Source organism: Peromyscus eremicus, chromosome 9 (genome assembly GCF_949786415.1).
Source record: "Peromyscus eremicus chromosome 9, PerEre_H2_v1, whole genome shotgun sequence".
Lineage (NCBI taxonomy): Eukaryota > Metazoa > Chordata > Mammalia > Rodentia > Cricetidae > Peromyscus > Peromyscus eremicus.
Window position 1 is genome coordinate 75,951,819 of NC_081425.1, and position 26,203 is coordinate 75,978,021.

At 39.6% G+C, this 26,203-nt stretch overlaps 1 protein-coding gene across 1 annotated transcript in view; it reads right to left on the reverse strand.

The window, feature by feature from the left end:
- Gpr137c (G protein-coupled receptor 137C) overlaps positions 1-26,203 on the reverse strand; it is a 73,777-nt gene that overhangs the window by 10,613 nt on the left and 36,961 nt on the right. The gene's annotated exons all lie outside the window — the stretch shown is intronic.

The following is a 26,203-nucleotide window of genomic DNA, read 5'->3' on the forward strand; positions in this document are numbered from 1 at the left end:
ATATATACATATATATAGAGAGATATATGAATGATGGATCTAGGAGGTTCTACTATATTCCATATGCACATCTAATTGCTCTGTCTCTAGTAGTTAAAAATAATTGCTTTTCCACTTGGATTGCTTTTAGCATCTTTATCAGAAATCAGAATACAACGTAGTGTGAACTGATGTATACGTTCTTATTCTGTTGTACTGATCTATTTGCCTATTTTTATTTTTGAAATAACTTTATTATAATAAACACAAATAAAACAATCACACATCTAGATGAAGTAGCCACTCAAATGAACACTTGCCCTGTCCTCAACTCCACGCATCTGTGAACTGCTATAGTGTTAGGACCGCTATTCTGAAGCCATGGAGCTTTTGCTTAGGGTATTAATTTTCACTATGACTTACACATTGACAGAGCTGAAGTAGGGAAAAAATGGTCTTTTATCCTCTCGCATCTCATGTGTGCTTTGTCCTCCTGCTGTCCTTCCTCACTGACCCCTCCTACCCTGCCTTGGTCTCTTTTCTAAATGTCAGACTATAGCTACACTTAGAGCTGTTCGCATATAGACACACACATTATAGGCTACAATCTGCATATGAGGGAGAACACGCATTTATCTTTGAGTCTGGGTGACCTTACTCATTAATATCATACATTACAAATTCATCCATTTTCCTATAAATTTCATTTTTCTTTACAGCTGAATAATATTCCATTTTATATATAAACCACATTCTTTTTTTTTGTTTGTTTGTTTTTTTGAGACAGGGTTTCTCTGTGTAGCTTTGAGCCTTTCCTGGAACTTACTCTATAGCCCAGGCTGGCCTTGAACAGAGATCCACCTGCCTCTGCCTCCATTCATCTATCTATCTATATATGTATGTATATATATGCACACACACACACACACACACACACACACACACACACACACACACACATATATAAGTTCAAAGTGGAAAAAAGTCTAAATCTCCTAAAAGAAAACAAGACCTGTACAAGTTGGGTACAGGCAAAGATTACTTAGGTCATAAAGAGTAATAACCAAGAAAATCCAAGTGCTGGGATTAAAGGCATGCACCACCATTGCCTTCATAAACCACATTCTTATGATCACATTTTATCTGTTGATGAACATCTAGATTGGTTCAGTTTCCTCACTAAAATATATTTATTCCAGTGGCAATAAACATGGGTGTGGAAATATCTCTATGATAGGAAATGGAGTTCTCTGGGTATATTCCCAGGAGTAGAATAAATTGGGTCATATGGTAGTTATATCTTAAATATTTTAATTAATCCATAATCACTGTATTAATTTGCACCTCAACCAGCAATGAGTAAGTGTTCCTCTTTCCTCACATCCTCTTCAACATTTGTTGGCAAATTTCTGATGAGAGCCATTCAGATTGGGATGAGGTGTTATATCAAAGTAGGTTTAATCTGCATTTTCCTGATGTCTAGGGATGTTGAATACTTTGAAATAGCTTTGGAGCTTTTTTTTTTTTTTTTTTTTAAAAAACCAAACAAACTGTTTCATTAGCCCATTTGTTGATTGGCAGATTTATTTGCTGGGTATTTGACTTTTACATTTCTTTATAAATTTGGGATATTAGCTCCCTATTTGAGATATAGAAACTTCTTAATTTCATTTGTTGAGACCTGGGACTACTTCCTATGCTACCATTCTGTTCAGAAAGTCCTTCCCTACCCTAGTGTCTTCTGAAAAGGATTCCTTATATTTTCCCCTAGCAGTCTTAGCATTTCAGGTTCTTAAATCATGTTCTTTGACCCAGTTTGAATTCATTTTTATACAAGGTGACAAGATTGTATCTATTTTCATTCTTCTGCAGGTAGCCATCCAGTTTTGCCAGCACCATTTATTGAATGGGTTATCTTTTTTTCTGTTGCATGTTATTGCCTCTGTGTCAAAAAGTAGATGGCCAGCCAGGTGGTGGTGGCACACGCCTTTAATCCCAGCACTCGGGAGGCAGAGCCAGGCAGATCTCTGCGAGGTTGAGGCCAGCCTGGTCTACAGAGTGAGATCCAGGACAGGCACCAAAACTACACAGAGAAACCCCTGTCTTGAAAAACAAAACGAAACAAAAATTAGATGGCCATAGCTTTGTTGTTCTATTTTCGGGTTCTAATTTCTGTTCTGTTGGTCTACTTGTCTGTCTTAGGCTGGTAGCACAGTTAATTACTGTAGCTTTTTGACTAAGTTTCACAGTGATAATTCCTAAATCTCTTTCTTTTCACTGTTATTTTCCATACCATTCAACATACTATCCACTACTGACATTTGAATATTTATATTTAAATGAAATAGTCCTGTCGTCACTACTAAGTGCTCAGCAGTCATCTATGGTCACGAACCATAATGAACATTACAGCGATAGAAAACTTTCATTGAGACAGAAAAAAAAATTATAGAAAAAACCCCATTATTTTAAATATTTTAGATTTGCTTTTTCACACAAATTTTGAGATCAACATAATTAAATGAAATTATAAGGTATGACTGACATGCAAAAATCTGCGCACATTCAGGTATACGACTTAATAAGTTAACTAGCTTGTTCATTTTTAGTTTTGAAGTGAATTTATGTCTAGATGGTTCAGTTGGTTAATTGCTTGCTGTGTTCAATCCCCAGGACCCAGGTGAGAAGATGTCTGCACTATGCCTGTAATCCTGAAGGCTGCAAAGGAGGATTCCTGGGGCCTGCTGGCCAGTTAGTCTTACCAGATGGGTGAGCTCCAGGCTCAGCAAGAGACCCTGTCTGAAAACATAAGGCAGAGACGAACTCAAATCTGAGCCTGCTCCATATTATCCTTCTTTTTTCATCCTCCGACAGGTAGGAAAGCCACAGGGGCCACTGCTGTGAATTGCTCTGTCAATTGCCTAGTGGTGATGCCAAATGCCTGTGGTCACTCCCCCAGTTTATACCCTACTAAGGAAACAAATACAGAGGATATACCAGGTACCTGGACCTGGTCTGAGGAATTATTTAGTGAACTGCACATTCAACACTGCCACATGGAAGTCTCACTTTAACACTGCAAATAGTTCAAATGAAAGAACAGAGCTCATAAAAAAAATAAATAAACCAAGCAAAGAAATAACATGGAAGCACAAATGCCAATGCAAGTAACACAAGACATCAAGACAACATGGCTCCTCCTGGGATCACTTATTCCTGTAACAATGACACCCAGTTAGAGTGAATTAGGTGAAACCCAAAAGAACAGAAGAAGATTACATGCTTGTTCAAAGACACAAACAGGGAAGCTTACGGATGGAATGAAAGAGCAATTCAGCAAAATGGCTGAAGAAAATATTGAAGAAAAACCAGTCTTAAGTCTGGAAATAAAAAAAAACAAAACAGTCAAATAAACTCTGCAGAAAGCCTCGGCAATAGATGGATCAAGGAGAGGACAAAATCTGGGCAAGGGCACAGAGACAACATGGTATTAATGGGAATTCTAAGATAGAGGCGACCCGGAAAAGACCAAATTTATGGGTTATAGAATCTCCTTCTAAAGGCACAGAAACATCTTCAAAAGAGTCAGAACAGATTTCCCACAGTCAGGAAGAGAGATGTGAACCCACAGAGGTGTGAAGGATATCAAGTAGACAAGATGAGAAAAGAATTCCCCCTCATATTATAATTAAAACACTAAATATACAGAACAACAAAGATATACCGAAACTGGCCTGGGAGAAACAGCAAGCCACATGTAAAGGCTGACCCATTGGAATAACACCAGATTATCCAATGGAGTAACCAGAAGGGCTTGCTGTGATGTATTTCAAGTTTTGAATGGTAGTTTCCAACCCAGGATACTGTAATCCAGCAAAACTATCTGTCATAATGGAAGGAAAAGTACTTCCATGATAAAAGTGGATTAAAGGAATTTATGACCACTAAGCCTCCCTGTGGTTGATATATTGTGGACCCCAATAAACTTATCTGAGAGCCAGAGAACAGAACAGCCACTAGAGGCCAGAAAATGATGTCACACAAACCTTTAATCCTATCACTTGGGAGGCAGAGATCCATCTGGATCTCTATGAGTTCAAGGTCACGCTGGAAACAGCCAGGCATGGTGACACACACCTTTAATCCTAGCACTTGAGATCTCATATCTTGCTTGGGAAAGACACATGACTTTAATCCCAGGAAGTGATGGCAGGAAGCAGAAAGGTATATAAGGCATGAGGACCACAAACTAAGTTTTAAGCTTTTAACAGCAGTTCAGCTGGATGAGGACTCAGAGGCCTCCAGTCTGAGGAAACAGAATCAGCTGAGGAGTTGGCAAGGTGAGGTTGGCTGTGGCTTGTTCTGCTTCTCTGATTTTTCAGAATTCACCCCAATACCTGGCTTCGGGTTTGTTTTTATTAATAAGACCATTTAAGATTCATGCTATACTTTCCCTCCCTTCCTTCCTTTTTGAGACAGGGTTTCATTATGTAGCCCAGGCTGGCCTAAATATTCCCATCTCAGTCATCCAAATATTAGGATTACAGGTGCCATCACACCTGGATACTTCTACTTAATTCCCTATTTTATATATTTTCTTTTTCTTGGTATATGAAATAGAATTATATCCTCAAAAATCTACCAATATATTTCCTTTATTCCTGGTCTTAGGGGCAGACCATTTAATATTTAAGTTGACTATTGACTATAATATTTAAGTAGGATATTGATTGTTTTAAGAATAAGTCTTTTTAACCAAATAGCAGCAATTTCCTCTATTCCCTATTAACTGAATGTTGTTATATTTTTCTTTTCCTTTATTTATTTAGTCTTCTCTCATACAATATATCCCCTCCTCCTAGATACCTACCCCATGTTAAATCTTTTTTAATCATGACGAGTGCTGAATTTTGTCAAATACCTTTTGTGTCTACTGAAATGATGATGTGGTTTTTCTCCATTGCTCTCCGGTGTGTGTATGATGTCTGTAATAACGAGTGTGGGTATGCAGCAGTCCGCTGGCTCAAACGCCATTACAAGATGGCGCTGGTTTCCTGTTTATCCCGAATGCTAACGTGTCGCTCTCCCGCCCGAAGGCTGATGCAACCTTGACGTGGTATCACCCGATAGTACTGACCAATCAGCTTACCGCCCAAGCTCCGCCCCCAGAACCTGCATATAAGCCAGCTTGCCCCGGCGCCCGGGGCCCTCCTCCCGTACCAGCTCTCCCGAGAAGCCATAACCGAGCAGCGTTCAATAAAACCGTGATAGAGGAAGAATCTTGGAGTCGTGTCTTGCTTCCCCGCTGGTCGGGGCGCGCCGCAACTGGTGCCGAAACCCGGGAAACTTCGGACCTTGCGAACGACTCGGAGGAGGGCCGAAGATTCAGAACCTCACACGGGAACGGTGAGTACTCATAAGGTATGACTGACGCCTATGACACCAATCTTGCCTTTTTGCTGGACTTTTTCCCGTTGATAATTTTTGTGTGGGTTATCTTGGTGATTGGGTGCTGCTTTTGGCTGCGCTGCCACCGCGCGGAGGAAACTTGTTTGTGTTGCTGCGAGCGAAACGAAAGTAAAGTTTGTGTTGCTGCGAGCGAAACGAAAGTAAAGCTCCTTAGTGGGGACTGCCGGAGATAAGATAGTCTTTCGTTAGCTCGTTGTTTTCTTTGAGTATAAATCAGTTTCAAAGATGGGGAACTTTGACTCACATATTGAGTTTTTTGTCAAACCTGTGAAGGAATTACTGGGTGCAAGGGATATTAATGTATCCTCCGGTTCTATAAAAAGGGCGCTTAAAGAGATAGATCAACATGCGCCATGGTTCGCGGTATCCGGTGATCTCACAATGAGTTCCTGGGAAAAGCTAGGAAAAGATTTGGAAAAACACAAACGAGATCTAGGAAAAGCCACCTTGCCTTTTTGGAGATTGGTGAAATCTTGTCTGGATGAGGAAAAGGCACAGGAAGCAGTAGCAAAGGGGAGAAAGGCTATGGCAGAATGGCAGGATAGTCAGTCCGAAACCGGTAAGGAAACAGAAGCTAGCAAAGAAAATTCTAAACATAAAGAAAATAAAAGAGAAAAGGGAAGGAAAGGAAATTTCCTCTTAGAAAAGGGAGAAAAATTTTAATCAAGAAAAAAGGATTTTCCTGGTAAAAAGGGGAAAAATTTTGAAACTAGGCCTAAAGATTGGGGCCCTGTAGAGGAAGGATGAAGGAAAGAGAGAAGCCTCTTCCCAGTGGTAATGGAGGAAGAAAAGACTTTTTCCAATTGTAGAATTTTCAGGATAGCTGAAACTCTGAGCTCTTTCTGCAGTGCAGCATCTGAATTACAAAGAATCGGCAGGTAGGCCTCATTGCTGCTGGCTGAACTAGCAAACAAGCCCAGAGCTTAAAGTTTTGCTGTCTGTTTGCTTAATTTTGGTTCAAATGTTTTTTATTTCTTTCCCTCAGAATGGGAATAATTCAATATTTAGGATCCCTTCATGGGAAATGTTTTTCTGTTTTTCCCTTATGGCGGGAATAACTCATTAGGTAGTCCCTTCACGGAAGTAAGAGAAAGTTTAAACGTGAGTGCACGTGTGCGGGGCAAGCACCCAGCATGGTGGCGAAGGTGTGTGTGAGATAGCCCAGAGCAGCAGGCGGGAGGCTTAGCCACAAGGCCGATGAGGGGAACAGACTCGCGGGCAGGCAAACAAGCAAAGGCCAGGAGAGGGACTAGCACTAAAAGTTTAAACGGGCCTAACTTCTGGTGAAAAATGGTTTCGGTCAGACATGGAATACTAAGTCAATGCTGTTGAATTTCCAGGGATATTAATTATTCATTGAATAAAGGATGTTTTGTTCTTTTGATTGTCTTAATAAATGTTTGGATTCTCATGGTAGATAAACTAAGGAACAGAATTCATAATTGTGAACTATACATTAGGTATGCTCTTGTCTGTTGATCATTACTGAAAATTTGGCTCTGCTCTTTAAGTTGCTTTCTAGAATTCTATAGAAGTATAACACCTGAAATGGATTGGGTTGTTAACTTATTAAATAATGTTGCTAAGATAAACCCATAAATAATAATCTCTTACTGATAAAGAGGTTACAAAATTCTTTTTCCAGTAAATAATACAAGTAAATTGTTTGGTCCACATTGTTAATATTTGGCAATTTACATTAATGTTACTTGGAATCTATAAAAAAGGATCCTCTTTTTAAGATTTTATAAAAATACTCAGAAGTATTACCTAAAGTTACCTCTTAATCCTGTAGAGATTGTATTTAATGCTTTTATAATTGGTATATGTAAATAGGACCATGAAAATAGAAGCTGGTGATAAAATTGCTCGATTAATATTGCTTTTATATTTTAATTGCAAAATGGCACCTATATGTAGAACTGGAGGCTTTGAAAGTATAGGAAAAAGGTGTTTTGACAAACAGTTATCAATGATAAACAGCCTAAATTAAAAATAAAATTATATGGGATTGAGATTAAAAGATTACTGGATTCTGGTGCTGGACATATCTATAACTTCACAAGAATCCTGAGATCCCAACTGGCCTCTACAAGAAGTCAGGAAAATGGCGGCTATTACAAGATCTTAGAGCTGTAAATAATACCATGCTTCTCATGGGAGCAACACAACCTGGCTTGCCTGCTCCTGTGGCAATTCCTAAACATTGGCAATTAATTGTGATTGACTCATATGGATGATATTTTATTGGCTGCTAAAGATAAAAAACTTATTTTTGATGCCTTTTCTAAATTACAAGAGATTGTATTCCTTATAATCCTCAAGGACAGGCTATAGTAGAACGCTGCCATCGTACCTTAAAAACATATATTGCTAAAGTAAAAAGGGGGGAGCTAGGGGCTCATCTCTACTCTCCACATTCTATTCTTTCCCTTGTTTTATATATTTTAAATTTTTTATCGGTGTATTCTGCTGGAGTATCCGCTGCAGATAAGCACTGGAGGGCTCCTGTTGCAAATCATCCTCTGGTGCGATGGAAGGATCTTTCTACTGGCACTTGGAGGGGACCCGATCTGGTGTTGGTGTGGGCCCGGGGATCTGTTTGTGTCTTTCCGCAGGACAATGAAGTTCCTCTTCGGGTTCCTGAGCACTGTGTGTGCCCTGTGGCTGCTGCTGAAGCCCAACATGGCAGAGACCTATTGGGCCTTCGTAAAAAACTCTCTCCTTCTAATGCCAATGGGGATTGAGAGCCCAATACGGCCAGCCTTGGCAAACATTATTGTAGCCTAGGAAGTGTAGCCATGTGGTTGGATTCTTCAGAAGGTAATGTATGGTAACCTTTTTTCAAAAATGTTGGGAATGTGTCACACCTTGGAGATTAAGGATAACTCTGAAGGTCAATGACCTTCATTTGTTAACAGTAACATGCCAGCTAAGCCTTTTCACATTTTGCAACCCTCTTCAAGCTGGTATAGTACCCTACTTTTCAGGAGTGGCTCTGTGCAACATCTATTGGCCTCCTGAAATTCTTCTAGCCTCTTTTGAAGACACCTTAAAATTTGTGACCTTGAATGTACCCATTTATGAGACCATTAGTTCTGCTCCTTGTTTGCTGTTTTTGTTTTTGTTTTCTTTATGGTTCTTAGTTGTTCTTTTGCAGACCTGCCAGCCTAAGTAGTGCTGGGATGAAGAAAAATGGGCCTTGGTGGTTCATGTTCCTGGAGCTGCGTCCATGCCAGTGGACCATGGCAGTTAGACACAGATGATGCTCACACATTCCAGAAGAGACTCGGACATCGATGTTGCCGTTGTTGCTGTTACAGCGGTGGTGGCCACTGCTGCTACTATTTCTGGGATGGCTATTTCATAATTGGGTTCTACAGCTAGCACAATGGAGACCCTGGCAGCAAAAGTAGCTACCACAGTTAGTTAATCTTTTATTTTATTGGGCATGATAAATTTAATTCTACAGTTATACATTTAAATTGGCTTTGAAAGTTGCAAAAAGTTCCATTTGCGTATGGGATACCACTTTACAAGGACTCCAATTTGCAGTAAGGCTCGTTTAAGAAGGGAATGGCTCAATCGCCTTTAGCCTCCTGGCTATGGGTAGGTTAGGACTACTGTTGGTCTTTTCTGGGTCGCACAGATTGCAAGCCCAGCGCCACTTTGAGATCTTTGGCAACAGTTTACTCTACAGCTCACGTGGTTGAGCCTGTATGATAATGAGTATTCAGAGACGGGTAATGCTTGGGGGGCGCTCACCAACCTAAGACAGAGCACTTGCGGGGCCTGGGCAGGTGTCTCCATGACGGGTAAGGTGACCTGCTGACGTCCCACGCAACCTAAGTCAGAAGCTCATTTTTTAGTAAAAAGGGGGGACCTGTAGGGCCCTGGTCTCCTCCCATATTGAGTAAAGCCGTTGCCTGCTTGCTGACCTTGACCAGATGTCCTCCCTATTCTAATTCCCTGCCGGTATCCACCCTCCTGAATGCTTTAGGGAAGTTCCTTGTTTGTGTATCCTGCATATTGGGCGTTAACAGCTTAGATGCAAGAATGTAGAACATTCAGTAGCAAACTTCTGCCCTCCGGGGATCTCCCATTGTACTGTAAGCCTGTATTTAAGGTTTCCTCCCTCTTTCAATGAATCTGGCCTGGACTCAGGATGACATATTCTGGGCTTTCCTTCGAGCCTGGCCTGTGCCCGCTCCTGTGTTTTTAACGGATACTCTCTTTCCACAATTTCATTCCACCATCTGCAGGCTGGAGGATGAAGTTTGTTATCCTACCACCTATCAAACTTCAAGCTATCATAGCACTGATTTTATTTTCCAGTTCAAAAACAGTGCTTAAACAGTAAACCTTTTAAACCAGCCAAGAATAAGTTAGGATCCCTGTTTCAGGCATATAACAACAAAAGTCTGGCAGGGTATCCCTGGGATATGAGAGAGAATTTGAAATGTTACAATTGAATTTCATCGCCTCTATTGCTGCCCTAAATCAGACGCGTGCTCATTTGACCACCTTGGGAGAATTTACTGATTTTTTGGTCACAGCTGCATCTTATGTGAAGGAATGGGCTGGGGTGTGGGCGATGGGAACAGTGGGCTTGATTGGTCTAGTCATACTGGGTTGGATCCTCTGTAGGTTGATAAGGCGCAATCGTACAGAGCGTACACTTATGCTATGGCCGCCCTGGATGCTGGCGGTTCCCCAAGTATCTGGTTGGCCCAGCTGAGAGAACTGTAGGCTGTCCTTGCACTCGGAGGGCTCTGCCCATTGCACCCGATTAGGAAGCCTATGATACTGCTCCTGCACACGGAGAGCTCTGCTCATTGCACCCGTTTAGAGAGTATCATTGTTCCTCCTACTCAGCACTCGCCCATCGAGCAGGAAGCTCATCATGAGGAGACTCCTAGCTCTGGGTTGCCAAAAACAAAAAGGGGGAACTGCAGCAGTCCGCTGGCTCAAACGCCATTACAAGATGGCGCTGGTTTCCTGTTTATCCCGAATGCTAACGTGTCGCTCTCCCGCCCGAAGGCTGATGCAACCTTGACGTGGTATCACCCGATAGTACTGACCAATCAGCTTACCGCCCAAGCTCCGCCCCCAGAACCTGCATATAAGCCAGCTTGCCCCGGCGCCCGGGGCCCTCCTCCCGTACCAGCTCTCCCGAGAAGCCATAACCGAGCAGCGTTCAATAAAACCGTGATAGAGGAAGAATCTTGGAGTCGTGTCTTGCTTCCCCGCTGGTCGGGGCGCGCCGCATGGGTACATGAGCACCATGGTGCAGACTGTACGGCAGTGGGAGGGAGTCTTAGGTGTCAGTCCGTGCCTTCCTTCTATTTTATTTGAGACGAGATCTCTTCTGCTGTTTTGCCACTGCTTACCCAGGCTAGCTGGATGTCAGCTTCTAGAGACGGTCCTGTCTCTGCCTCCCATCTGGCCAGTAAGAAAACTGGGATTACAGACACCATGCCACCCCCAGTTTTACAAGGGTTCTGAGGACCTGAACTCAGGACCTCATCCTTCCTTGTATGCAAGTGCTCTGACCCATGGATCTGTCCCCCTTGCCCTTTTGTTATCTTAATACAGTGAACTGCACTGACTGATATTCAAACGTTAAAATAATGTCCCATTCCTGGTTAAAGCCCCTTGCTCATGACAATTATCCTTTTTATTATGTTGATTAGACTTTGTGACTGTAGTTAAAGGGTTACTTGAACTGTAATCTGTTATCTATTCAAAGAATCAGTGTTTGGCTTCAACTTATTGTGCTTCCTGTTTTAAAGATTTCTAAGGTTATCTTTATTATCTTAGTCTTCTATATACTTTGTGCTTATTTCTGTTACTATTTCCCTTTCCCCCCTCTACAGTTGACAGTGACAACATATCACTTATTCCAGTCTTTTCTAACATACTATGTAAGTACACTAACATTTAAAGGCACGTTTCTCCTTCAGCATTTAGAAACATTTAGCTATATCCTACAATCTGTGATGCAATATATTTCATTAACTTTCTGTCTGACATGATTTTAAATTTCTAGTAATTCCTTTATCCATGGGTTATTTAGGATTGTGTTATCTACCTAGTTATTAATATAGAATTACATTATATCTAGAGGATATTCTAATTCCAGTCCCTCTGGATATGTTGTGACTTGTTTAATGAGTGTGCTGGCTATTTTTCATGTCAGCTTGACACAGTCTGGAATCACTTAGGAAGAGAGAACATCAACTGAGAAAATGTTCCCACCAGACTAGCCTGTGGTATATTTTCTTGATTAGTGACTGATGTGGGAGGGTGCAGCCTGTTGTGGGTGGTGCCACACCAGGGTAGGTGGTCCTGGGGGTGTATAAGAAAGCTGAACAAGCCACGAGGAACAAGCCAGTAGTCTGCACTCCTCAATGCCTTCTGTATCAGTGATGGAGTGTGACCCAAGGTCTGTAAACTGAAATCAACCCTCTCCTCCCAGAGTTTTTTTTGGTTGTGGAGTTTTATCACAGCAACAGAAACCTTAACAAAGACAGCAATTAGTCATGTGATTTACTTTGATGACAATATCATATTTAATTAAGGAATTCCCATTCCAGTTATTTGGTATCAATTAGCTTAAGGACACAGACAGTGGTCACAGTTTCACTTCTAGTGATCTTCAATCATCACTGGGGATTATGGGGTGTCTTCAACTATGACTATTTTGGTTTGCCTGTTTCTCCACTATTTCTGACTATTTTAGCTTCATACCCACACTTATGATTACATCTTCTTGATGAAATATGTCCCTTGTATTTCCTAATATTCTTTGCTTCCTGATAAAATATGTAGTTTTATTTCTGGTAATGGTCTTTGTCTTGAAGTCTGTTTTACCTGATAATAATATAGGCTTCTATGCTTACCAAATGCAGAATATATTAGTTTCTATTGTTTTATTTTCAACTGTCTATCACTGATCTTTACACTTAAAGTACATTCTAGAAACAAGTTTAAAAATTTCATTCTGCTTTTTTTTAAAATAATTTACTTTTATGTGCATTGGTGTTTTGCCTGCACATATGTCTGTGTGAGGGTGTTGGATCCCTGATTTGTAGATGTTTGTGGGCTGCCATGTGGGGGATAGGAATTGAACCTGGGTCTTCTGAAGAGCAGTCAGTGCTCTTAACTGCTGAGCCATCTCCCTAGCCCCATGGTGCTCTAATTTCTAAATATTAGCATGTAAGTCATGACATGTTTGAGTATAGAACTTATATTTGGTTTCTGCTGTCTCTCTTGTTCCTGTTACTAGGAGGAAACAGTCCTGAAAGTCTTTAGAGCCCAAGGTCCCGAGAGATCAAAATCAAAACTATTTTTTAAAACAATAGAATTTTCGTTGCCCATTTCTGGGAGGTGGCAGTTGCTTTCAGTCTGTCGTGCATACTGCAGACTTTGTCAGAGCTAGCTACAAACAGGTGGTGACGTCATGACTACCTCACAGCTGTGTGCTTATGTTTCCTGAAAGTTCTGATGCAGCACAATTAGGGTACACGTATGTGCATTTTCCATGCAAGAGTTCATTTTGTTCTCTGTACTTTTAAGGACTTCTTACCAGGTTCTTCAGTTGTATCTGCCACACCTGCTGAAACCCCTTATCAGTCAATACATTTTATTTTGACATGCTGTAATTTTTTTTTGCATCTACATGGACAGCCAATAAAATGTATACCACGTGGTTTTTGCCTTACAAAATTTACAATTTTTTTCATTAAAAAATTAATTCGAAGCCGGGCAGTGGTGGCGCATGCCTTTAATCCCAGCACTTGGGAGGCAGAGGCGGGCGGATCTCTTGAGTTTGAGGGCAGCCTGGGCTACAGAGTGAGTTCCAGGAAAGGTGCAAAGCTACACAGAGAAACCCTGTCTCGAAAAACAAAACAACAACGACAACAAAATTAATTCGATATAAAACTCATGTGTGGGTTTAGTATTTTGTCAGGTGTGATGGCACACACCATTAATCTCAGCATTTGGGAGGTAGATGCCAGTGGATCTTTGTGAGTTTCAGGCCAGCCTGATCTATATATTGAGTTCTAGAACAGACAGGACTACATAGAAAAACCTTGCCTCAAAAATTATATATATTTTTTATATATATAATTGACACCCCAAACAGTCCTTGTGTTTCTATATGAATGCCACGGCTCATACATGCCTGCACTCACACACATGCATCCACATAGAATATATATAATAGATATATAGTATACATATATTAGCACAAATGAAAAATGTCTTCTCTAACACACAACTGCCCTAAAATGTTTTGAAAAGTATCAGAGCGTGGTCTAACTCGGTGAGATTCCTTCAATCTACCTCCAAGGAACTACATGAAACCATTAGTAAGAAACAAAAACTGAATGACAAATTGTCTTTCACTGGGTTTTTATAAAATTTAAGAGTTTACCTTTTATGTCTTCTGCAACAGAATATTTTTTGAATAGTACTATGGTCCAAGTTAAGCTGCAGCATCTTTTTGAGACCAATCATTCAGAGCTTAAAGCAAAAAGGAATTGAAAATTTAAGGGCAGGTGAGATGAATGCTTTAAACAGCAAATACTGTTTTTATAACTTTTCACATTAGAAATGAAGATCCAATGAAATGCTTTTTAGGGCACACATGTAAATTGTTTTATGGTGATTATAATCTTCACTACCACGCATTCCTGGTTAAAACTGAAGGCTTAAGAATTCCTTATTTGTTTGGTTTTGTTGGTGACGGTGTCTCACATAGCCCAGGTTGGCCTCAAAGGCTCTCTGAAGCTGAGGCTGCCCCTGAACTCCTGTTCTTACCTCAGCCTCCCAAGTGCCAGGGTTTTGCACCCTCCTAATAACCACCTTGATGAAACAGTAAAAATATATATTAAACTGACTCTAAAGTACTTGTCTATTTAATACTCCATGTCCCGGATGATCTGTGCCCCTAAAGAAGTTCTTTTTCATACGGAAACACCATGGCTGTTCTGGAGAAAACCACTTACATGATTAATTAATTGATTTGGAAGTGGAAACGGTCACTTCTTTTTTCCATAGAACACTACTTTTTACTTGACAGACAACTATATCAAACAAACCATGGTTATTCAGACTTGGTATACGGGTATATTTTTTAATGTGTACAAAATAAACCTATAAATTTAAATAAAACAGTTGGCAATTAAACTGAACTTTCAAGTGAAGATTCGATTCTGGGAAATTATACACACTTGCATCCAGATTAAGGTTTTCTACAAACTAGACTTTCCTGATGAGATGGTGTGACACTAACACATGTGATTTGGGACACAACTTAATGAAATAAAACATATGGAAGATCTGTGACCACTCTTTTCCAAATAAAGTATGATCTCACAAAAATTTTCCAAGTATAGTATAGATTAATAGAAAGTCACTCATTGCTCTAGATTCTTCATGGTAACTAACTTTGAAGCAAGTTTCACTTCAGCATTCTGGTGTAGCACTAGAGAAGATATCCACAATTATCTGAAAAATTTATTCAAGTTCTCCATTTTCCAGCTGCATGTATGTGTGAAGACATACTTTGTTAACTTATTTCAACCTGAACACCACATCCTAACACACTGAATGCAGACACAGACAGGGAAACCCAGATGTCTTCTACCAAGTCAGATGTTAGGGAGACTTGAATAATGTAGCACATGTCAATCTACCAATTTTTTAAAAGAAAATATGATTACTCATAAAAGTTATTTATTTTACATGTAGTGGGTTTGTTTTTAAATGAATTAACAGATTAATATTCTAAGTCTTAACATGTTACATAGTAATAGGTACACATTACAAAGCTCCTTGAGATCTCTGTTAATATTTAGGACTCTAACAGTCTCAAGATCAAAATTTGAAAACCACTGTTCTAAAAATTATAATGTACATCCTTAACTTTCTATATTCTTCTCCTATCCTTCATTATACAGTTGTTAGATACAACATATAGAGAACTACCTATTACATCTACACATGAAAACCTCACATTCTGTATTTTTAAAAGTGAAGAAGTTCCGTTTACCCACATATTAACTATGGTGTTCTTCATTCATTTCTGAAGAGCTGAATTCAAGCCAGTTCGTTTTCTACAGACTGTAGAATGTTCTTAGCATTTCATGTAATCTAGTTATGCTTATTGGTTTTCTTTTATCCAAATAAATTTATTTCTTTGCTGCTCTTCAAGAGCATTTCAAGCCAGGCAGTAGTGACTCACACCTTTAGTCCCAGCATTTGGGAGGCAAAGGCAGGAGGCTCTCTGAGTTCAAGGCTAGCCTGGTTTACAGAGTTCCAGGACAGCTAGGACTACACAGTGAAACCCTGTCTCAAACAAAACAACAACAACAACAAGAATATTTACAGTAGCTGCAGACCTCAGAGTTGACAGGTTTTCCTTCCAGCATTTGAAGATGTTTCCATGCTGTTGGCCTCTACTACTTGTGATGAGAAGTGAGCACCACCTGAATCCTTGTTCAGGACACATTGATTCATTTTTCTCTAACTGCTTTTAAGCAACATAACTGCAAGGTGCTTAGACATTTTTTAAAAAAAATATTTGTCCTGATTAAATCAAAATTGACATGGACTCTCTTGAAATTATAAATTTCTGTTTTACAACAAAATTGGAAAATTTAAGTTATTTTCCCAAACACTTTTTCCAACTTCATTTTTTTCTCTTTTCCTTTGGTTATGCTACATATTCAAAAGTAGATCTGAAGGTTTTGTTTATTGTATTTTTATCTTTCCCCTACCATCCTCTGTTCCTCAGGTTGGGTAATTTCTATTAATTTAATCTTTAAATTCATTGACTCTTTCTCTCTAATCTGGTGGTGCTAAGTTCAAGTGACTTGTTCAAGTTTTAGAATTTCTGTTTGTTTTTACAGTCTGTATTTCTCTTAAGAACTCCTATTTAATCTAAACATGTTTTCCTTTATACTCTTGAATATACAATAAAGTCTTGGATACATCCAAGATCTAGATCATCTTGTGGGGAGATGTTTTAGCTCCTTTTACTGTGTTCTGAGTTTTGCTTTTGAGTATGAGTTACATCTTCCATTTCTTCATATAGCTAGGACTTTAGATTGTGAGCATTGTGAAAGATATATTTTAAACAGCTGCAATTCTGTGAAATTTCTCTAAAAATGACTAATTGTTTTAGTAAACCACAAAATGTTTGCTAGACTTGATCTCAAGCTGTTTCCTATGCTAGATACAGGATAAAAATCTCAGTCTAATTCCTTTATCATTACTGTGCTGCCTAGAGTCTATCTTGGCCATATCAGGTATTAGACAAACATTTGGCATAGGTTATAACCAGAATGTGGTGTTTTTTTCTACGTGGCTATCTTCATCCTCATGTTCCTCGGTTAGCTTCTACCTGTAGTAGTATGAGAACAGCACGTTCTGGTCTTTCAGTGCCCCAGGGTTGAGACACAGGTTAGCAGTGTAGAGCAGGAAGCGGGTCTGTGCTATTTCCTTCTAAGTGTTGCTCTCCAGCATCTTCAGTGCTTCGATATTCTGCCCAGAGCTCATCATTCTATCCAGCAGGAGCAATTCAGGCCATTATCAGAAGCAGAAAGCTACACATACCTTTTGAAATAATCTCACAAATTTTATTTTCCTTTTGACATTAAACTGCCAAACTCAGCATTAAAAATGAGGAAAATTTTTTCAATAAATTTAAAAATAAGTTTTAATAATTCTAAAACCTGAATAGTTTCAGAAACAACTTCATGATATTAAATCACAATAAAATTAAGTCTTTGATCCCTATGATCCTGACATTGCAACATGGATAGCTTTTATTGGGTAGACCTTCTGGTCACAGAAAACATCAGTTCTGATAATGGAGGCTAGTCGAGTATAAAAGTATAAGGGAAAAATTACTTGAGTGCTGAGATTACACCGTTTCTTTCCCTGAGTTACCCCACACTGTATAAACCAGCTTTCCAGGCTGTGCCTTGCTCTGGGAAATGCCACCTTGCAAACAGTATCTGACTACGTTTTGAACACAGGTGCAGAAGCAGGTCATCTCTGCACTTTGTTGTGCACATAAACAATACCACCTGTCATGAACCACTCAAGAGGCACAGACTGAAAGATAACACCCTTACATGTAAAAAGAGATCAAGGTAAACTCTACTCACATGTGCATATTTAAGTCCCATGAGGAAAACCAGGCCTGAGAACTTACAAACACACTAGACCAAAGAAGGATCTAGACTAAGTGTAACACACCCATAAAGAAGAGGACACCTAACATTGCAATGGGGATAGCTCCTACCAACCTGTCATCTGATCACCCAGTGCATGCACCAGGGGACCATCATGCAAACACTAGACCGTCACCTGCTAGACCATTGCCTGGGCTTTCGCCTGGCTCAGCTCACTATTGAAATGGCCTACTCCAATTGCAGACTGCTGTCATTAGTTTGTCTGTCTATAGAGATCATAAAAATCACCAGTCATAATTTATGTGTGTGGTGCTAGGGAGGACAAATAAATTTGTAAAGCATTCTGATTTTTTAGATCTTAAAGCAAAATTGTTCTCTACTCTCCTGGGCTCTCCAGTTTGGAGAGGGTTAGAGACACAAGGTTTAAATATATAGGATACTTTCCCAGATAAAATTTGCCATGATTTTCTGATATTTAAAACCTCCTTCAAGAAGCTGGAGAGACGGCTCTACAGTTAAGAGCACTGACTGCTTCCAGAGGACCCAGATTTGATTCCCAGCACCCACACAATACATGTAACTCCTGTTCCAAGGGATATAATTCTCTCTTCTGGCCTCTGTGGGGACCAGACATACACATGGTACACAGATATACATGCAGGTAAAACACCCATGCACATAAAACAAAAATAAATAAATCTAAACAACAAGAAAACACTGCTTCAAGCTAGGTTACCATCTCTTACAAGCACAAAAGCTAACATTTTAAGTACTTCCTAACTGCGACACACTGTATTAGCTATTTACGTGCATTTTCACTGAATCCTGACAACAACCTTGTGAGGTAGTTACTACTCTTTTATTTTTATTTTATGTGCATATGTGTCTGTGTGAGGGTACCAGATCACCTGGAATGGGAGTTACAGACAGTAGTAAGCTGCCATGTGGTTGCTGGGAATAGAACTTGGGTTCTCTGGAAGAGTAGCCAGTATTCTTAACCACTGGGCTATCTTAACCTCACAGGAACCCAGGAGATCAACACTACCTTATCTCCACCTCATAGATCAGACTCTTTTTTTTTTTTAAATACTAACTTACAAGTAACAGTTATTTCTGTGTGAGGTTTTCACACACATTCCCTTTCGGTTGGCCCCTCCTCCCTTGCTCCTCCCATTTCCTGTTGTCATTTCCTGTTGTGCCCTTTGCCCCTTATCTTCCCATTTCCGTTTTTTCTCTTTTGTCTCCTCCCACCCCTCCTCAGAGCCTTCTTCCAGTCCCATAGACCACTTTCTAGCTTCTCAGTCTTTATCCATATTTTCTACCGTCTGGATTTGCATATTTAACAGATAAAGGCTAGGATGCCCATATGAGAGAGAACATACTGTGTTTTTCTTTCTTAAATTTGCTTACCAGACTTAAAATGTTTTCCAATTTCATCCACCTTCTGCAAATTTCATTTTTCTTTACAAATGAATAAAACCACATTTGTATATATGTACATTTTCATTATTTATTTACCTGTTGATGGACATCGAGGGTAATCATATTTCCTCGCTACTTCAAAAGGAGCAGCCTTAAACATGAATGGACAAGTGTCTCTGCAGTAGGATGTGGCATCTTTTGGGTATATGTCCAGAAGTGATATTGCTGGGTCATATGGTAGATGAGAGGCCTCCACCCCATTAGTACAATGGCTAACCTCCCTGGCTTACACTCACACCAGCAGTGTATTAGGGTTCCTATTCCCTACATCCTCTCCAGTATTTCTTTGCCATTTGTTTTCTTGATGTTTACCATTCTTACTGAGGTGAGAGGAAATCTCAAAGTAGTTTTAATTTACATTTCTCCAAAGGCTAGAGATATTGAACACTCAAAAAAATTTTTGGCTATTTTTATTTCTTCTTTTGCAAAATATCTGATCAGGTCATTGGCTTACTTACTGACCATCTGTTTTGTTCCTCTGGTATTTAATTCTTGCAGTTTTAAAATATTCTAGATATTAGAGCCATGTCTCAGGTATAAGGATTTTCTCCTGTCCTGTAGGCTGCTTGTTTTTTTTGCTGATAGTTTCTTTTTCTGTGCAGAAGTTTTTTAGTTTCACATGGTCTCCTTAGTCAATTCTTGGTGCTACTTCCTGTGTGAGTGGGCTCTACTCAGGAACTTGTTGCCTCTGCCTATGTCCTGAAGTGTTTCACTTATGTTTTCCTATAGCAGCCTCTGCGTTCTAGTTTTAAATTAAGGTCTCTGATCCAATGTGAACCGATTTTTGTGCAGGGTAAAAAAGATGGATCAAACTTCATTCTTCTGTAGGTAGACATCCAGTTTTGCCAGGCTGTCTCTTTTCTAGTGCATTTAAAAAATAACTTTGTCAAAAATTAGATGTGTACAGCTACGTTGGTTTATCTTTGGGTCTTCTATTATGGTCCGTTAGTCTACATATCTGTTTTTATTCAAGTGGCAAAATCTTTATCACTATGGCTCTGTTGTATAATTTGAGGTCAGGACATGTGACGTCTCTGGCTCTGTTCTTTCTGCTGAGTTTTGTCTACTTGATTTTTTGTGTTTACATATGAATTTTAGGATTGTTTTCTGTTTCTGTGAAGAATGTCATGGAAATTTTGATGATGATTCTACTGAATCTGTAGATTGTGTTTGATAGTGTAGTTATTTTCACTATCTCAATTTTGCTAATCCAGTAACATAACAAGCCTTTTATTTATTTATTTGTCATGTATTATCTTCAGTTTCTTTTTCCAGTGTCATTTTGTCTTATTTACTGTGTCCTTTGCCTTATGGAAGCTTCTCAGTTTTAGGAGGTCCCATTTATTAATTGTTGCTCTCAGTATCTGAGCTACTGGTGTTATATTTAGAAAGTAGTTTCCTGTGCCAATGCGTTCAAGGCTACTTCCTACTTTCTCTTCTATCAGGTTCAGTGTAACTGGATTTATGTTGAGGTCTTTGATCTACTTGGACTTGAGTTTTGTGCATGGTGATAGATATGAATCTATTTGCATTCTTCTACATGTTGATGTCCAGTTATGCCAGCACCATCTGTTGAAGATGGTTTCTTTTTTTCCATTGTGCAGTTTTGGCTTCTTTGTAAAAAATCAGGTGTTCACAGGTGTGTGGGTTAATGTCAGGGTCTTCAATTCAATTCCATTGGTCTACATGTCTGTTTTTATGCCAATACTAAGCTGTTTTTATTACTATAGCTCTATAGTAGAGGTTGAGGTCAGGGATGGTGATGCCTCCAGAGGTGGCTTTATTATACAGGATTAAAGTTTTTGCAGTAGACACCTTTCACTTCCTTCATTAGGGTTATTCCTAGATAGTTTTTTTCTTTGAGGCTATTGTAAAAGGCATGTTCTTGTTGACTCAGCGAGTCTAGTGTTGGTGAACATACGAGTACACTGTGAAGAGGTCTGCTGGGTCAGATGAAGACACGGAAGCTCAGAGATGCTATTAGTGGCCCAAAGTCACCCTTAGGCAGAACAGCTGGGTGGGATTTTCATACTTATCTCTCAATCTCAAGTTCCTAAAACACACTGTCTCTAAGGTCATTCTGTGGTAATTAGAAAAACAACATATCCAAGGAAGAAATAGAAACACACCCAGAGGTATATCTAATCTTATTTTAAATTTACATCTCTCTAGTTGCAAATAATCAGATGCTACAGAGGTACACATAGATTAAAAATACATATACGAATATGTTTATGTATGAAGAATGAATGAAACGAAATAAGAAAGAGGTAGAACCAGAGCAAAAACTGATACAAGAAGCTCTTTTACAATTGATAGGGGCTAGCTACTTATCTGTTTCTAAAGTGAGACATACTAGCTTGGGAAAAGAATTTTAACCAATGACTTTTTTTTGGTGCTAAAAATGAAAAAAAAAATCTTTTCTTTGGGGACTCTGTGTAGCTGTACTGTCAACAACATTATACAATATATATTGATGACGTTTATTAATGTGTGTGTGCTCAAGCACATATACTGTGGCACATGCGTGGAAGTCAGAAGACAAATTGTAGGAGTCCACTGTCTCTTTCCACCATGTGGATGTGGGGATCAAACTCAAGTTGTCAGGCTTGGCACTTTGACCAGCTGAGCCATCTAGCACTCACCAGAACAACTTTTCTTTACTTTTATTTCTATGTCTTAGTTGTGTGTGAATGTATGCCACATGTATGCACAGCTGCCTGCAGAGGACAGAAAAAGGCATCCATCTCCTGGAGCTGGTTGTGAACAGTGACGTGGAGTTGAGAATGAAACTCAGGTCCTCAGGAAGAAAATCAAGTGCTCTTCAGAGCTAAGTTACCTCTCCAGCCCCCAGGACGACTTTTCTTATAAGAGAATTCTTTTATTTATATTTTTAAAATTATTATTATTATTATTATTATTATTTTTGGTTTTTTGAGACAGGGCTTCTCTGTGTAGCTTTGCGCCTTTCCTGGAACTTGCTCTGTAGGCCAGGCTGGGCTCGAACTCACAGAGATCTGCCTGCCTCTGCTTCCTGAGTGCTGGGATTAAAGGCATGTGCCACCACCGCCCAGCCGAGAATTCTTTTAAATATATTGATGTGGCCCGAAGCATGATGTCTGTCACAGTTTAGGATAGAAAAGACAACTAATCCAGTGCAAAACTACAATGATCTGGGTCAAGCTGCGCATAAAACACATATTAGGAAGGTGAAACAGACTGTACACCCTTTAGGTCACACTTCTGATAATCCAGCCTGTGGATATAAACAGGTGAGATTTTTTCTGACAAGAACCTAGAATACAGGAACTTTAGGTCAGAGTCACCTTGGTGGAAACACAAGCAGAAGGCAAAACTCGTAACTACTTCTTTTTTTTTTTTTTTTTTTTTTCATTTTTCGAGACAGGGTTTCTTTGTGTAGCTTTGGAGCCTGTCCTAGAACTTGCACTGTAGACCAGGCTGGCCTCAAAATCACAGAGATCGACCTGGCTCTGCCTCCTGAGTGCTGGGATTAAAGTCATGCGCCACCACTGCCTGGCTAAAACTGCTAGACTAAAGATGACAAATATCTGATTTTCAGATTTCTTCTGAGTTAAGCTGACAGAGACAATGTGTAATTAACACGGATGTGTAAGTAAGTATGCTACTGTGGTGATATTTTATCTGTGTCCCCCAGTATAGTTTATCTGAGGATCAGAGGAAAAAGCCAGCCACTATATTAGACATAGAAGTCAGGCAATGGTAGCACACGACTTTAATCCTATCACTCGGGAGGCAGGGATCTGTCTGGATCTCTGTGAGTTCAAGGCCACACTGGGAATAGAGCCAGGCGTGGTGGCACATGACTTAAATTCCAATACTAGTTAACCATAAAGGTCTGGATGTCTGCACAGACAGACAGGAAGTGACAGAGCTGGGCAGGAAGAAGCGATGTAGCTGGGCGGAGACAGGAAATAAGTTAGAACAGAAATGAATATAGGCATGGGTATACAGGAAGTAGATCTCTCTTTGGAAGCTGCGGAGTTGGTGATGTGAGGTTAGCTGTGGCTTTTCCTTTTCCTCTGATCTCTCAGGTTTTAACCCTGATATCTGTCTCCAGGTTTTTTATTTAATAAGACCTTTTAAGATTCGTGTTACATGCTACACATGAGACATGGCTGAAATCCAAACCTAAATTTTCCTTGTTTTTAAATATTTACTTTTAAAATGATGTGTACATGTATTTTGCGTGTATGCACATGTGTGCAGGTGTCTGCTGAGAACAAAGGCATTGGATCCTCACAGGGGCTTTAGTTGTGGGCTGCCTGACATGGGTGCTGGGAATTGAACTCTGGTTCTCTGCAGGAGCAGTATGCATTCTGAACCACTGTGCCATTTCTCCAGCCCCTCCCTGTTTTTGTTAAATAAAGGATGTTGCTACAAGATTATAAGGTTATGGAAAACTGCCAAAATAGTTCTTGGAAACATACTGTTCTATCTGTATTAGTTTATAAAAGAATGAAGTGTTTATAGTTTATATAAGCACATAAATAAGGAACAAGGTAGCAGCCTTAAATGTATAAGTAAGTGAAAAAACAAACAAAGAAAAATAATGAAGGCACAGAAGTAAATGGTCTTACTTTAGGTTATTATTATTATTATTATTATTATTATTATTATTATTATTATAAAATAGCAGAGCCTCATTACACAGCCCAGGCTGGCCTCAAACTAGCAGACCCGTCTGCACCTGTCTCCCAAGTGTGGGGTTAAAGGCGTGTACTACCATCCCTGGCTCTCAGTAACAACTGTTCGAAAAGCAAGCAAAAGTCCTCTTTGAAAAAGAGACTCAGACAACAGTACTGGTGTAGCTGCTCAACATATAAATTAAGTAATAAAAAGGAGAACATAAAGGACTCTCACATGCTCTGTAAAGGGAGTTGTAGATGCAATTACAATCTTACTCCGACAGTGGGATGGAAAGTAACAATTTAGAGGCTGATTTTTTTTTTAAATGACTTCAAGGGCTCTCCAACAGGAGTTAAACTTTGATATACAATAAAATGTTGTGTAGTCATAGTTTTTTAGTAACACGAGAAAATTCTTTACTACTGTATGGTGGAGGAAGGAGGGCATAAAGTTGTATTTACTCTGAGTTCCAAATATAAATAGCATGGTAACATTATTGCTGCTTATTTGTTTCAGTGCTGGGATAGAACCCAAGGCCACACTGGGCAAGCACCTTGCCACTGAGCTACATGCAGTCCACTGCTGCTTCTTTTAAAACTGTAAAATTATACGCTTTCCTATTACCAAGTCTTAACAGTCAGGCTGGAGACTGCTGGTCTGGTAGAGATAAAAGCAGCTAATAAACAATATCAGGGGTAGCTAAAACAAAACAAACAAAAATACCAAAGAACAACTTTCCCCCAAATTGTTATCTGAAAAATTTTCTTCCAATCCTCTAACAAGTCATCTATAAACTATGCCAGAACATAATGATAAAGATTTTAAGAGCTGCAGGGCAGTAGTGGTGCACTCGGGAGGCAGAGGCAGGTGGATCTCTGTGAGTTCAAGGCCAGCTTGGTCTACAGAGTGAGTTCCAGGACAGCCAGAGCTACACAAAGAAAAGAAAATAACAGCTAATATTTCTATTTTTAGTGCTGTTTCAGATGCTGTGATTTCCCACATAGTACTGTCTTATCTTTATAGCACTGCTATGGAGAGAGTTACAGAGAGGTTAAATCTGAGTTAGTAAAACCCAGGCAGCAGGATCCCAGAACTTCAATTACTCCTGCTCTGATTGTCTTACCCATGTTAGTTCATGAGACAAAGGTGTTTACATTCTAAAAGCTGAACAAGATACAAAAGGGGAAGCCCACACCTCCATATATACAACATGAGCACACAAATGGCAGCTCACAGAAAACAAGAAGAACTCCCAGGAACCCCAAATTTCGGGGTAAGTCAGTTAGTCAGCTTTTCTAGACTTGACTCGGGAGACTGAGAGAAGAGACTGAATTCAATTAGGTCCTCAAGGCTGGGGAAGAGAGGAACACAGGGCACTAGAGAGAGGAAAGGGGGATGTGTAGTTCAGACAGGTGGCATACCACGTGTCATTTGAAAATAAGGCACATAAGATTTGGCTGAGAGATTATTATCATAAAGTGTATAAAGGAAGAAGAATAGAAAGAAGAAAGCAAAAGACCGAGTCTGAGCCTTGAGAAAACGTTCTTAGGGATAGCAGGACAGCTGCTGTGAAACTCAAGAGGTAGTAGCTGGATGACCATTGGTTGACTGAAATGGCCATTACTGCATATTGTTACAGAGAATAAAAAACCCGTACAAATGAGCCTAGTGATTTTACAAGGGGAAAGTAAAAGCAAGATGATGCACTGCCTGAAAGCAGCAGAGGTTCTTCTGGGAATGTGATTTCAAAGTCTGGATATATAGATTTCTCTAGATAACCAGCAATTTTCTAAGTTTGGTTTTACTCTCTCTAGAATGCATAATGTTCTGAATGTAGTTGTTATTCTGAGAAGACAGGATTGTCTAAGTTCTTCAGGGTATGTATATTCCACACCCCAGTATCCACATATCTACAAACCCACCCTCAATGCCACACACACATTGTGGTAAAACACTCAGTATCCAATGACACTGTCAGTTACCTTCAACAGTAGAAACTTCCATGGCTCTTCATTAGTGAACTAACATTGACTTATTTTTCAAAACAAGAAAAAGAAACAAGGCATGACTGTCTCAAGTATCATATGGACTTCATAATATAGAGTGAAGTAACCCTTCTAAGCCGTCACACAAATAAGCAGTATTTTATCTCCATGGCAACATCTACACTGCTAACCCAAGCGTATGTCCACATTATCTGGTAAGTCTGTTTAATGGCAGTACTACTGCTTTTACTGGACCAAGTCTTAAGTTCTTTCTACAGCTATTTTTAGAACATGCCTTGACTTTTATTACTTAAAAAAGCTTCGTATTTATTCACTTTCTGATTCTGTTTGTGCCTTCAACACATTCACGATTTTCTGCTCTTCAATAAGGAGGCATGCTTGAACCTTTCT